The 12,613-nt window shown below is 41.1% G+C and overlaps 1 protein-coding gene and 1 long non-coding RNA gene across 6 annotated transcripts in view; both read left to right on the plus strand.

The window, feature by feature from the left end:
* The window catches only part of Sec16 (endoplasmic reticulum export factor secretory 16), a 21,441-nt gene extending 19,668 nt beyond the window's left edge, over positions 1-1,773 (plus strand). For all 3 annotated transcript variants that reach the window (XR_015320206.1, XR_002670683.2, XR_015320205.1), the window contains exon 19: positions 595-1,773. The gene's annotated coding sequence lies outside the window, so the exon portion shown is untranslated. The remainder of the gene's footprint in view (positions 1-594) is intronic.
* Positions 1,774-3,746: 1,973 nt separating this feature from the next.
* The window catches only part of LOC111245752 (uncharacterized), a 56,528-nt gene continuing 47,661 nt past the window's right edge, over positions 3,747-12,613 (plus strand). Inside the window, exon 1 of one of the 3 annotated variants that reach the window (XR_015320218.1) lies at positions 3,747-4,093. This is a non-coding gene — a long non-coding RNA (uncharacterized LOC111245752). The other 2 variants (XR_015320224.1, XR_015320216.1) reach the window with 2 other exon arrangements.

Raw genomic sequence — 12,613 nt, forward strand, 5'->3', positions numbered from 1 at the left:
TATATATGTGTGTGTGACAAAGGGAAAGGGAGAGAGAGAGTAATGACAAAAACATTTTTGTGAAGCTTCTGTATTTTGTGTAAGAGTAGTAGTGATGGCTGTTTTTTAGTATTTCGCTAGGAGCAAGGGTGTCGTGTGCGTCTATGGCATTTCTTTCTTGTTAATGATCAATCCAATTATAATTGCTGACTAGGGTGCAATTAAGCGAGTTACGTTATTGATATGACTTTTCGCCGATACTGAGCCGACCAGGATATTAACGGGTGCTGTGCCGTAAAGTTAAAAATAAACGCGACAATAACAAAAATAACAGTACGATACGCGATTCGATAAAAACAGCAGCGCCATCATCAAGTGACATCTCTATGTTAATAATGAACTATTACTAATGTTATAACAAAACATATTTTTAGAATTGAGATAATTTTTCGTTATTCGCACATTTCAGCGCACAGCGTTAGAAACAGAGAATAAATAGTAAAATGTTGCCGAATCGACCGGAGAAAACAATTCGTTATTGACAACTGTGACGAAAATAACGATTATTTATAATCTACGTCGAAACTATAAAAAATATTATTATGGTATTACTAGGATATAACACATTTAGATGATCCGGAACCCCTCCGAATGAAGCGTCTCGCAGCGACAGATAGGATGAACGCAGTTGGACACCCGAAGTGTGATGATTGATGATGATCATGATAACGTTTCGTAGATTATAGATGATCTACGAAATGTTTTCATAACGAGCTGCATCCGTCAACAATATATATATATCGTAGGTATATCAAAATAATTGTGAATGGTATATAGGATATTTCTACATATTCGTACCGCAGCATTGATGAATGTATTGTCAAGTAGAAATAAAATTATTTTCGAACAAAAAAAAAAGCACAACAGAAAGCAAACAATAACAACGATAACGCACCGGTGCAAGCAAGCAGTACGTGAACGGAACTAGTAAAGTTATCGTAAGGGGCATAAACAATGCGAATAGCGAGATACCTCGTGTGCGGAGCGATTTAAATTCGGTACTGATTCTTTATATGGTTATCTACTGATCTAAGACAGGGCCACTACTAGCAAGACAAGATTGAAGTGGGTGATGTTTCGAGCTAGCGATTATTCGACGAATAGAAAAACGGAAAAGACTATTATGCCATTCACTTCAATCACCTCGCGCTGTAGAATATAATTACTATGAAAATCTAGCGTCAAACTAGAAAGATCGTACTTTTGAGCAAAATGAAAAGTTCGTAACACACAAAATAGACCAACAGAACAAGCCTAATATAACAACACAGCGATGCTGAAAAAGGATTTATTTGTCGGCAAATGTGGAGATTCACACCAACTGTAAGCGAAACGGCGGAATAGCGGGGAGCATCAAGATAACGGGACCAATATGTTAAGCTAGAGGGCCCGTGCACTTGGGCAAAGAGTACCATCAACGTACAGATGATTATATCATCGTCAACGTGGGAAGGCGTTTCGGAAGTGTCTTACTTGTGGGAATAAATAGCGCGAATCGAACGCGCCGTAATGTATTCCGCAAGCGTTGTCCGTTCGTTGTCTGATGCCTTTCTCTGCACTGAAGAATGTCGAACTCAATTACGTTGAACTTGACAATTTAAATGAGATCCACCTGCAAAAAATGACTTGGTGCGACGGCGTAGTCAACTTACACACCGGGCGTACAGATAAAACACAGAAAAAAAAGCGAATATTTTAAAAGTGGAAATAAAACACCACAATGTACTAATATAACCTGCGTCCTTCAATCTGTCATATGTAGCTCTTGCCAATTAGTTGAAGTGATCACGTGAGCTTTTGCTTCTGCATCGACTGTCTAACGACTGCCAGGTAAGGTGAACTAGCTCTTGAGTCACAGAACTTATCTATATATCGAAATATATATCTATATAACATACGTGTCGAAAACCAATTTCAGACCCTGCAGGACTTATCAGATGCTCTCACGATATCGCGCATCGTACCTCATAGAATTCGTTCTACGTCGCATTAGCTTTGATTACTGATATTAACCAATGGACAACGATGTAAACAGCGTTCATAATACACCTCATTTCACATTTCCTCGACTCTCAATAATGCAGCCTTAGTTTTGTATAACATACCGATTAACTAACGAATGAAGGCCTGTGTTAATGTCTGCATGAAGTACCTATAAATAATGCATTATACGCAGTCGGTATTATTTAAAATGGCGGCCGAGTTTAGATTGCCGAGTATCTGCTACTCCGGTCAGAAGGCGGAATCCTTAAGGCAGGACGTGTGAAGATCCGGCTTTACTGCAAATACAACCGTTGGTTTCGCTGAATCGGAAGCACAATAGAAGATTAATGTTGCACTCGGAATCAATGTCTGATTATCAAAATTTTGTTGCTTATAGCAGTTCGATGCTGGCATTCTTAATTATCAAAGGAAACGCTGTAAGTACACACACTGTATAGCTCTAACGCTATCACTGAAGTAAAGAAATGACACAAAGACGGAAATCCCACATCAGAGCTTACAACTAATAAAGCTTTTCAAAAGCGACAAAGCTTTTCACTAAAGTAACAACACTTCGGTAAGATGTAGCCATTCGAGTTGTTCCAAATATTAAAGTACGCCTATTTTTTCTTATCAGATCTATAATAAAAAAAGACCAATAGGCAATACAGGATTCGTGCAAAGCTTTCCACCGATCCTACTTGTGTTGTGCATATATTATTGAATATTTTTTTTTTTAACTATTGTACATTTTAAACTTACTTGGAAATACATCTATACTTACAGAAAGAAGATTGTGCGGAATTCAATTACCAATGCTGAGAGTAAAATAGATAATTACACTATAATTGGATTTTTATGACAATAGGAGTAAATCAGTTTTCGTATTAACATAATATCCTTTTTGTAGCAACTTCCACAGAGACTGAAGGCCGTTCTAAGTACCTATTTGGGCTGTTCCGAATGAAGTTATTGAAGTTTACGTACAGGTTAATGGTTTCCTATGCACTCAAGCCTAGTCAAATGAGTAACGATCTTCCTCACGTTTTGAAAACAACGACAGTCAATTACTCGAGTTACACAATGATACGAAGAAAAGCAATGTCTATTACATCATAGAAATTATTTTAAATTATAGACGGCTTTACAATCACTCGACGGTGAATTCAGAAACTAACTGAGCTGTCCTAAAGTCACATAATAACAGATTCAGACGGGGTATGCAGGGCAGAAAGCTAGAAATTTCCGCTAGAAAACCAGTCTCTGCAAGCATTGCGAGAGATATTCTGCTAAATGTATGCTTTGCTTTTTTAACATATTCTCTTCTGCAAAGACGATTAAACTCAAGAGTAGCTATGTGCCAGCCCCTTAGCTACGCAATTTCATATCGTCAGTGCATAACGTAGATATAGCTATACGACACGGTAATCGTCATATTTTATATTTCCTATGTATATTCTAGTTTCATTATACTAATGCCATTTTCGCTTCGTTCCTCGAATTTGAGTTCACGAAAACAATCTGTCTCGTGTACGTTCGCCCTATCGGCATGTCGATGTATTCGTTGTGGCAGTGTTGTTTCCAGTGGACAGGGGCGAATTTCTTCTGCTGGTAGGGAGTCTGCAACTATCTTCTTTCATTACTCGAGGTTCATTCCACCTTTCTCCCTCCTTGTCCCCTACACCCAACAGCCACTGACTCTCCCAAGTACTCTCGTGCCTAACATCTACTCGGTCCTTTAGTCTGTAGACGACTCGATAGATGGCGCTATCTGTGATTGCTCGCTTGAGTGTGCAGCTAGCTGTCTTTACGGAAACGTTGGATGGGGGAGCAGAGGAACGAAGGTGTTGGTGGTTGGGACTGGCCCATTGTGGGGAGTGGTGTCGAAGCGTTCTCTAAGCTCGGGGGGGGGGGGGGGTAGGACAAACCCTTTCTCGGGCCTGTAGCCCTCGCCCTTCGGTGGCGCGAGGGCAGCAGGGCCTCTCACTTGACGATGCCGCGCGGAGCCGGCAGGATGTTCGTTAGCCATTCAACGTTGCAATGCAGACGGCTAAACGGTCATCTTTTCAATGTAAACACGAGTCTCAGCCCTAAATGTCCACTTCCGTTAGAATGCTCTAGTCACAGATTTTTTAGGCGCGTTGTTACGTTGTTAAGTTTTAGGCTATTATATAATAGTTGTTGTGGAAATTTCTCTTCCGTTCTACCACTTGTAGTACCCACTACGCAAAGAGCTTGTACAGCAGGGACGAAGATAATAATTACCTGATCTGTAGCTCACACGACGCGGCGTTTCTGTGCGTAGTGTCAGGTGTGTGTGGCTGGTGGAGTGTGCTAGCGAAACTGGCGGTAAGTGACACCCATTTAAAAGGCAAAGAATCAGACAGACTGTCTGCGACGCTTGTCGTGCATATGATGTCTTATAGACGCTAAACATTTCAAGTGGCTCATTCCCATTGGCTGTAGTCGGTTCTAAGTTGTTGCTCGTTGTTTTCTTGCGTGCTCTGCGGTCTACGCTTGACCAGATGCTGTCTGAACGTGGTTTTCGAGTACAGTTCGAATATCCAGCAGCACGGTTCGTTAGAGCCCCTCTTGTTTGTACTATTGCATCATCGTTCGCTTCCACCTTGCCTAATGGATTGAACTCCAAGCGGTGTCGTTGTTATTCACCAATGGTGATTCTACCGCACCGCCCCGACGCGATTAGTGACTCCTAATTTTACACTTAATGGCCGCTCAAGCGTACTAACCTAGATAGGGTAAGCCTATCAAGTTGCAGATACGTTGGTAGATGATAAGTCCTGGCAGTGTTGCAGTGATGGCCAACCACACCAAGCCAGCTAAGCTGGATGTCTTTGTCTACTAATGATACTGCAGTTCGTTCGATGTTCAGAGATGAAGTGATAGCAAGACCAGCTGCAGGAAGCAAGCACAGCGGCACACGGATACTTAATGTTATCAATGTGGCTCTGACGGAAGGGGAGAAAACGGTACGCCTCGCCCGCTAGGCAGGAGCGTAGAATGTAATGGACGCACAGAAGTAGGCTAGTAATAGTAGTTGTCGCGGACACGGCTTAACAAGAGGAAAACGCTTCTTGTCCTGCTTCTCCCGCCGGTCACTTCTACCGTCAGTAGTAGTTATACTAGCTCTTACTGTTGGGACCTTTAATGGCTGCAGAAGGGGAGAAGGGGTCATTTCCTCATCTACCACTTCTAAATCTACCCCACCTAGCCAACGGCATTTCCCGCCGCTTGGTCAAAGCCCGATCTCGCTTGCCGATACCGGCGTTAACCGTTAAGATGAAAGGTGTACGAACCGAAAGAGATCACAATCGATGTTATGCCCCGATATGCTGGGGATGCAAGCAGCTCGCCACTGCGTTAGCATTGGACAGCTCTCATGGTCGTTTACCCAAAGTTGGTCCCCCTGTTACGAACTCGGTGGTGGATGCCGCGCCTCGACATTGTCGGGAGGTGGATAAGGTGTTTGCCTAAGTATGGGGCGATTTGAGAAAAGAAAAGGATAGGGTTTCGACAGCTAGGAATTTTTCCGGCGGATGCTCGCTAGTTCGAGTAACGAGCCAGGCCATGACGATCATATGGAGTGGCGTTCACATTGATGTATATCAATATATTTGCACACACCGAGGGGACACGGACATACGTCCCAGTGTTACAGATTGTAGATAACTGCCCACGCTCTTGCCATCTTTCGGCTTATAAATATCTTTTCCTTTCTCTCTATTTATTATTAATAAATGCTAATGAATATAAACGAGCATAGCTACGCGGCGTTTGCAAGAGTTGTGGCTATCACATACAGACAAATATCAACGTGTCTACTATTTGTATATTTGCAAGCGATATCTAGAACCTTCACAACTGATGTATAAATGCACCGTACTCATCCAAACCGATCTTGCTCAATACGTGTTTGACTATTACGCCATGTATGAGTACGATTTACCCGCTAGTCCTATGTACCTCGGCTACCACCCAATGAATGCTGTTTCTAAATTTGCATGGAACGTTGCTGGCCAGCTTACCTCTCATCGCAGCCTGGACTGTACGACGGATTCTTCCTGGAAACGCCCCTTTTACATATGCAAAACTAGCTCGCCGGCTTTCATCAGGTAGATACCTTTCTAGAGAGCCTTTCACATGGCCATTTCCGTGGATGCAAGCTCGTATATGTTTGGTTACAACAGTCTCATCACAGATCAGCTGAAACGTGGTGCGCTAATAGTAAATCGAGCTATTAAAGCACGTTGAGATAAAATCGATTGGATTGGGAACAAAGGTCAGCGCGTTGACTTGCTCAATCAGTTTGTGGATGTTCTATAAAACTGGTCATCACAACCTCCTTGAGTGAGTGGATTTGCGACCTGGTTGACAACTGCTTCTCCTAAATTACTCATGGTCGTGAATTGGTAAGTACACGCATTTGGCTGAAATAGATAAACAATGCTGCCATTAGGTTAAATGGTGTCGTGAATTATTTTCTAGTACGACTGAATATTGCGTGCTACAACATGGCTGACCTGTCTCCAAGCTTGATTATTATTTTCGCACTGGGCGTGTGAACTTCCACGGGGCTTATACAGAACTAGCTGATATTGGTCAGGCAGTAAAAAAAAACAGTTCTCTTACTTTTTGTTATATTAGCCTTTATGTACAATATTAGTGGAGAGCAGGAATGTAGGACGCATGACAAACAATTGCAGTATCATTTACTTATTAATGGTAGAAAGTAACTTGTATAGGTTAATCATAATCTCCTTTGTTTCGATATAATCTGTCATCAAGTATGGATGGGTATAGAGTAGCACGTGTACATTTTCAGCTACCATTGCTTGACAGCTATACAATGCCGTCGTATATATTCCTCGCTCTAGCACTTTGGCCTAAATTGGGGTGAAGCCTTTTAATTTTGGTAGCCCGTTAAAGGTTCTTTGCTTGCCTTCCTATAAAAATCAATCTGAGCTGACCGAAACGTACATGTGCGGTGGTTTTATACCTACAAGCCAATGCACTTAACGAGCATCGCTAAACGACACGCCTGATTTAAAGCATGAACGTCCTTATTCTTTGTCCCTTTGTTAGTCCTATTGCGCTATCAATATTTTTGTCCTGGCTGTAAGGTTAGCGTCAGACGCAGTCTTGCGAAATCCCCACGTATAGACCCACATAGTTTAAATAATGTCTATTCATTCGACTCCTTCATTCGACTGGTAAAAGATGATATCTTGAGTCCGATTCGTGGTATTATTTCGCGCCGGTTTTTCTATTTTCAGCTTACTATATATTCTGATTGGCGGCGACGTCAAAGCTAGCCTAAGTAAATGAAGCTGCGGTTACCGCCGGAGTTGGAAATGTCAGAAATAATCCATGTAGTTATATATTTATAGCTTTTGTGTCTAACAAAGAATACAAAAACATCTACTTTTTCATTCAGTATCGCTATTAATTTATTGTGCAAAACTTAATCCGATGGCCAGAATGCATTAGTTTCATATGATGCGTGTAGCAGCATATGACTAACCAGACAATAATGCCGGGCTTCAGACCGACTAATGCGGAACTTTGCCTTTTCATGAAGTCTATTGACAACAGAGTGAACCTTTACGAAACGAATAAATTTCTAAGAATGATTCCATTTTCAGTAATGAGATTTACGCGTTTCTACCATGATAATGATGATTTCTACCATTTTGATTTTCTTTTTCTATGTGTGACGTAAAGTCTCCCGAATGGTCACCTTCGGAACAACCTTCATAGTATGTGACGAATCGGAAATTCTCTATAGAAGAGAAACCGCTACACATATGTATCTAGTTTTTGTTGTTGAAATAAAGCAGAATTCGTTGTTGTCTGTAGAGATAAACTTCCTCGACCGCGCTTTTGTAGCATTTCGCGAAACTTTTGGCACAGTTCAACTCACTAAGCCCTATGGATCAGTCTTTGTGGGACCAGTGGAGTTGCGGTGGCCAGGGGTCACCCGGCTGGATGGAGGTTGCGGGAAACGAACTCCTCGCAAGGCATCGCCTGTGCTTAGTTTTGCTTTTTTCACCACTTTTGTGCTCCTTTTGGGGTATACTTGGGTCGAGTGAGTGGGCGGTCGGGCGGCGTTCCCGTGGAGCCTTGGTGGAAGCAAAACCGCATTAAGTGCTGGGATAGGCAGTGGACGCCGTTTCAGCATCCAGTGTAACAAAACTTTGCTCTGCGCTCCCCTGGAGGCCCACCAACGAACAAGTTTAAATACGAAGAGATAGTTCTTTCGTTCGTTTCCTTTTTTTTCTTAACGCCTTCGGCGATTTCTACTGCATGAAAAGTTCTCGGAATTACTTCTTCGGTATAATAGTATTAAGGGCACTGCTTCCACTAGAGGGTCCAACCGAGAAAGGTGTCTTTTTCGTTAACGACTGGTAACCGTACAGGGTGTGCACCTTACGTTCATCAGCGACAGAAAGTGTATGTAGGGAAATGTAATTGATTGGTCTATGTCTATTGTAGATGAAGTCTCATTAATTGAAGAGCAATGCAAACAACGCGCCTTTCTCATAGTTGAGGATATAAGTTAATTTCACTGCATGTAAGTTAAAATGGACTGTAGTTTTCATTTATTTGTTTCGTTTCAGCTAGATTTGTACTATCAGTAATATCTATGTCGGTGTAGTTTTTGTGTTAAGTATCGAAATTCGAAATATAGGACCAGGTCCATTTCAAGACAAGCGATAAAATTTTAATTTGGAAAACTTTCCTAAAAGAGCGAATTGTTACACGGCCTTCCGCTGGCCTTTTACGGTATTTTATTGGGCAGTTCGTCCCACCGTAGCTACAAGCACTACTAACGCTATTGAATTTTTCGGTTGAGGCTTCATTCGGTTGAGGATCATACTCGATTTGTTTCGCCAAATTGCAGCTTGAATTATTGAGTTGAATTGACTTTCGACTTATCTATTTATACTTACATGTTCTTGTTTTAGATTGGTAATGAAATTCAGCAAATGCTGCAATGCATGGATGCTGGCAATGGAAGGGGTCCGCTTAAACGGGTTCATTGACGCCGAGCCTGAGTTGTCCTGGCGAAACATGATTAGTAATTTGGGCCTCGAATTGAGCTAGAATGCTACGTTTTTTTTTTAGTGGAAAAATAAGCTTTACCTAATCACATATTTTGCGGAAAAATGTCATTTGGCATCTGCCTTTGAGTGATCTCGATGAGTAGTATAAGATCCTCTAAACGAGGCGAGGATTTTCTACAGGTCTTTAGAATAAATTGTCTTTTTCTACCTCGTCCCTGTGGATTTTGTTCAGATTACTGATCAAAGATAAACCCGTAGTCCATGTTCGAATATGCTCCCTGCTATAGTTAGTAAAGTTACTTGTTCATCAGTTTATACATATAAAGTATTCTTATGGCGGGTGGCAATGCAGTCGTCGTATATCTTGATACTGCTTTTTATCAACCTTAATCATGGTCTACTTGTGACTATTCCTTCCCCTGAAACGTGCTGCGAATGCTATAGTTTTATCAGACAGATTGCTTCAATTTAGCCTTGCAAGGATCTTTTCAGCCTCATACCTAGAAGCTCTGGGCTCAGCTCTTTTTTCAGTCTATGCAAACGCTTTCTGCCAGACTGGGAACATCTCTCCCGTTACCATTATTCGACAATTTGAAGTCCTCGTTTAAGTACCGCCTAGCTAGGAATTGCTTCAAACGGCTGGCTCTTGGTACGAAACGAAATGTATCTATAACTGGACCCAGACCGCTTCGTGTCCTCAAGTTTAATATGTTACTATTACACACTCGGGGCAACTCAGCCATTTGCTGACAACATAAGTATACCTTTCAAGACAAATTTGGCCGCTTATATGTCCTGAGAATAAATACCCTGTTTAGTACCATCAATGGAAGTTTCTAAATTACCCTTGGATTATATCTTGTTCTTTTTGAAGCGGAAGCCATCCTATTTTGTATATCTTCACATTGTCTTAATCCATCTGAATCATTGCTTCACTGCTTCATTATTCAGATTATATTTCAGTATTGAAATTAATTTCTAAAAAAAACACTGATACGGAAACACTGCCTGGCTTTCTGCTTTAGTCGGAGCCCTTTTATTAAAAAGGCCTTAATCGTTGACCGTTGTCACTTAATGATTTTGGTTTAGATAAACCGGTATTCCGCCACAGATTTTTTTTCAGCCAAAATATTATTATTTATGCCTATCATATCGTCCTACATTGCGTCCTGCTGTGTAGGACAAAACTGTTGCGTTCGACAGTAGCAGATTCAAATGAAATAATCATTTGTATCTCTGGTTTCTTTCGGTTAGAGCAATTTTTGGCGTTACTACGATCACTTTGATAATTTGCTATATTCACGAGTTTAAATTGTCTTATGGGACTACGAGTAGCGAATAGGCTACCCACTCCAGAAATCCAAGAGACATGAACCCTTAATTGCTTGGATAGATCCTGGACAGTCAAATTACATACGTAATTTCCAGAAGCATGACTCGTCCTTTTCTTACTGAAATGCTTCAACTTTTATATTCAAAAATATAAAAATAAAATAATTAAGCAATGTGAGCCTACACTTTGAATACCTCCGCTTACTTTATATCCTTAGAAATCTTATCCTTTCGCCACCTGTGCGAAATCACATTTTGCTCTATTTTTGATAGTATAACGGGTTCAGACACAAACGGCAAAACTACTTGCAGTGCCCAAATCTCGTTATTAGAACCTAATTCCTTTCGAGGGAAATCATTATAATGTTTTTGGCAACCATCTAAAATATCTAATATAGTTATTACTAAAATGATAATATAAAATCTTCATATAAAAGAATTTTTTTCTTTAATGTTCATCATTCATGTTTTAAAATAGCACATTTCAAGCTCTAATCCCTCCTATCTGTTTATATCTAGTCAAGTTGAATACGAAGCATATCCATTAGCGTTTCGTCGAGACAAGTATTAGCAGTTTGCGACCATTTTTATTTCGAAATAAGATAACAGCGAATCGGCAGAATTTCTCACTAGTTCCATTTTGGTAAAATTTTAGCAGCACCAGCTGTCATGCCCCAAGTGTTCGGAGGAATGGCAAGGCTTCTGGGCTTGAATTTTAAAAAGCTCATACACATTTCCAGAGTGTAATAGATCAGTGGATGTGTACTGATGACGAATCTTTTACACGTTATTGTGTGTCAAATCCATCTGCGGGTGTTGGCACAAAATTGCACGGGCGACGACTGATCTCTGAACCGGTGTTACCTCTCACCTACTGGTTTATATAGATGATGAGCGTACATAGCATTGAAAACGCAACACCCACGTATGCGATGTCGTAGCTTATTGGACCTTAGCCGCCCGCATATCCGATCCGCAAGGATTTCGAATGTGCCTGATCCTTGTTGAAATAGAAAGTAATTAATCGACCCACTCCCAAATAGATCTGAAGACATAAATACGTGTGATCTCTCACGTGCGTCTACAATATAACGTGATTGCGGTCGATTATAGTTACTCATCGATAAACTATAGAGATTAAGTCGATCGCAGTTTGTGATCGGCCACTTTGTTTCTTGACGAATTTGAAATTCCAAGTATACCTTGCTACGTATCTGGCGTTTTGCTTGTGTACGGGTCGCGTGACAGTTCGCTTAGCGTAGCTGCCACGCACTACTGGAATTCGGCAGAACGTGGCGATCATTGCAGCATGTTATTTTTCATTGTAACAAGTTGAAATGAAGGCACGTAATACCGAAACGTCATGCTAGAGGCGTGTTTTCAGTTTTCGCGTACAACACAATGAAGTAGACACTGACCTGTGCGACAGCAATAGTATACGCTAGTAGTGAGACGCACAAGCACCTCGGGGCAAACTCGTCTTATTGCCATCACTTGTTCCTTACGAAATCGTTCATATCGTCGTCCGTTAAGCCTTCCGCCTGTTTCCGGCCACGACATAGCGGTTTCTAAGTGCTGAGAAAAAAACCTTTGAAGGATTCTACGGAAAGCACAACTAGCTCGAACGGTGCTGAGGAATCCGGACAGCAAAGGAGCATAGCTACCGCAGGTACCCTGGGTTAATTAGAATTTGATTAATCTTTGAATCGTTCTTTATACATAGGATCCACAACAAATATACGAGAATATGATAATTTTCGTGCTCCTTTAACACAAATAGTATACACAAAAAATATGAAATAGCTATTTGATTACCTTTATTGTCGCGTATTTCACAAATCCCTTTCCAACAAATGAAGAAAAAAAAAACGTAAAGGATTTACCCCGCGACGAAAATCCACGTAATTAAAGCTGATAAAACCGATAATGCGCTTATCGTTGGAGATTATTAGCTATTTTCATTTAGCAGTATATGGTCAGATGATATCAGTCTTCTACAAACATCCGACACAGAAAAGGGTATACACGTACCGTGATGGCCCAGTCGGAAGGACTGAAACAATGGTCCCATTTAAACGGCTAGGGGGTATCATGAGTCTTTTTCTTGGTAAAATGTGAACATTGCTTTACTAGGAGGCCCCACTGGGGACGTACGTCTGAGACATTCTATGCGG

The sequence above is a fragment of the Varroa destructor genome, unplaced genomic scaffold (assembly GCF_002443255.2).
Source record: "Varroa destructor unplaced genomic scaffold, Vdes_3.0 BEIS01000002.1, whole genome shotgun sequence".
NCBI classification, from domain to species: domain Eukaryota; kingdom Metazoa; phylum Arthropoda; class Arachnida; order Mesostigmata; family Varroidae; genus Varroa; species Varroa destructor.